Source organism: Meleagris gallopavo, chromosome Z (assembly GCF_000146605.3).
Source record: "Meleagris gallopavo isolate NT-WF06-2002-E0010 breed Aviagen turkey brand Nicholas breeding stock chromosome Z, Turkey_5.1, whole genome shotgun sequence".
Taxonomy (NCBI): Eukaryota; Metazoa; Chordata; class Aves; order Galliformes; family Phasianidae; genus Meleagris; species Meleagris gallopavo.
Genome location: NC_015041.2, coordinates 26,538,499 through 26,538,898, shown reverse-complemented (window position 1 = coordinate 26,538,898; position 400 = coordinate 26,538,499).

Genomic DNA, 400 nt, shown 5'->3' with positions numbered 1-400 from the left:
ACCCAAAACTTTTCACTTTCACAAAATAATACATCTTCTAAATATAACCAAAAGCGTAACATTTAGAGACTAACTCAAGGGATCAGGCATTTGAAGACCTGAGTTTAATTGCAAGTCATTGGCAAACTGAGAAGGTCAATGCAGCATATCATTTAGCCTCCCTGTGCCTTAATTTATCTATAGATATAATAGCAAATTTGCAATTTTTGTACAGTAATGTGAAGCCTTCAGATGAAAAGAGTTACATTAGTGAAAATGATTATATATATATAAAAGAAATGTACCTAGATTCTCATTCTTCTAGAAGTACTATTATTATTGCGATTGTTTTATTGCAGTTTCTACCATTCACTTGGGTACTCAAAGCTGCTGACTGATTTTTTCTCAAAGGCAAGTACGA